Here is a 2,500-nt window from a genome sequence, read left to right as displayed (position 1 = left end):
GTGTGTGTGTGTGTGTTTAAGTGTGTTTATGTGTGTGTGTGTGTGTGTGTGTGTGTGTGTGTGTGTGTGTGTGTGTAGATATATGCATATGTGATATATATATATATATATATATATATATATATATATATATATATATATATATATATATATATATATATATATATATATATATATATATATATATATGTTTTACGTTCGATACACTTTTCTCATACTTGCTGAAGCATGATTAAAAGGATTTTGAATGTTTTCAAAATCTAGAGAAGTGTTTTGTTACATTTATAAAATGATGTCTGTGTATAAACTATGTATTTGGCACTGAAGAAAGGACTATAATATAACATATCAAAATCATCACATTGTCGAGGTTAAGTTAAGTTCTTTATTTAGCACCCTGGCTAACTGCTCAGGCGTGGGCAAGCCGTGGTACATGTGATGCTTGGTCATAACATTATATAATGGTATGTCATTTGAATTTGAGGCTATAACATTTATTATGATAAATACTATATCAGTTGAAGGAAAGGAACAATTACACAGTCCTTTATCTACTCATCTACCACGCCGGCGTACAGTTTTGGCGAGGAAAGGCATTGCTACATTTCATATGCGGTCATGTGATACTACATTCCAAATTTAGGATACAACATAAGTATATCTTCTAAGACATCAGATGATATGAAATAGTTACAAAGTTTTACGTACCCCATGCTAGGTGGTCTGAAAGGCTGAACACATGGCACTCTGAGATATAGTGTACAAGTGTTCGCTTATATTCTTCATTACACAGTTTACACTTAGTTTCTTCGATAGTAGAAATTGTACTTGTTCTTGTTTTATATAAACATAGATGAATGAATCTTGCCTAAACCGGTCATAGTGCTTTATGCTACAGCTTTCGGGGCGTCGAGAATTAATCAACTCAGTCAGTCTTTGAAGGAAGCTTTAATGCTGTATAAAATCCTAGAAAGAGGTACCCCAAGATCTATATACACACTTTGCTTATCACATGCTGACTTTGCTAGGCGATCAGCATGATCATGCCTTGGGATTCCAATATGCGATGGAATCCACACAAAACGTATATCGTGGCCTCGTTCTTTTGTACGAAACACGTTTTTCCTGATGTCATTTGCGATATTTCCTGTACCTTTGTCTAGAGTGTTCAGAGCCTGGAGAACACTCTGTGAATCACAGAAAATTACCCCTGAGCCTTGATTCAATAGAAAATCGGTGGCCATGGGTATTCCTGCCAACTCAGTTTGCGTAGTGCTAGCCCAGTCATGAACCCTCCTACAATCCTGGTGCCGCAAAATGTTTTTTTTATACAAAAGCGCATCTTGATCTGCTTACAGACTGCAAGCATTCATATGCATTGGACAGAGTTTGAAGATGCCTATTTATAATTGCAAGTGCATACTGCTTAAATATAGCAGGGGCGACACTGTCTTTTGGGGGGCAGTCGTATAATATACACTTAGGTCCGACATTTTCCAAGGTGGTACAAAACGTCCATGGAGGGTCTTAGTTATGGGTATGTTCAGCTGAACTAAGTGTTTGCATGTTACTTTTATCCTTAGATTTGAGTATGAATGGGTGTTGTCATTCAAAGGTAGCTCCTCTATTCTGTGTTTTAGTTGTCTTTGGAACTCTGTACAATGGAGGGGTTCCACTAAATGTGGTATTTATGTATAATATATTTCGTATATATTTCGTAAACAGAAGATAAATTAAGTTCTGTTCTCCTATTCACAATCCTTGTTGTTCTAAGGGCACCAAGAATGATCCTCATGGCTTCATTTCGTGCATTTTCTAAACTAGTCAACTCTAATTCCCTGAACAATACAATGCCTGATAATCTATGACTAACCGTATGTATGACAAGTAAAAGTCTTGCAATATTGACACTGATACCATGGTCTTTGCCAACAAGTGTCCTAAGTGGCTTCAGCTGCTCCCACAACCTTTTCATCAGGTATCTGATGAAGCTCATTGCCATTTATATGAAACCTTGGCAGAGGGACTTTGTAGAAATAATTGACATGTGGGTTTATAATACCCTAGACTATATTAGCAAACTAAAAAATCCTCTTCACTAATAATTATTTCTTTTAGTATATGTAGATCTTTTAGTGAAGATAAGGTTCAGAAAATCAAGAGGCTCGGATAATAAACATATATTTGTATAATGAAATCCTGGCAGGGAACTGCTGGCAATGATTACAAAAAAAAATCATCCGAAGTTCGTTAGTTTAAGTTTCGACTCGAGTTTTACATATTGAATAAAAGAAGTTGAGTAAATATGTATACACTCAGGCATATATATATATATATATATATATATATATATATATATATATATATATATATATATATATATATATATATGTATATATATATTTATATATATATATATATATATATATATATATATATATATATATATATATATATATATATATATATATATATATATATATGTGTGTGTGTGTGTGTG

This window comes from Penaeus monodon, chromosome 18 (genome assembly GCF_015228065.2).
Source record: "Penaeus monodon isolate SGIC_2016 chromosome 18, NSTDA_Pmon_1, whole genome shotgun sequence".
In the NCBI taxonomy this organism is placed as follows: Eukaryota; Metazoa; Arthropoda; class Malacostraca; order Decapoda; family Penaeidae; genus Penaeus; species Penaeus monodon.
The sequence above is the reverse complement of the archived record's forward strand: the minus strand, read 5'-3'. Positions refer to the sequence as shown.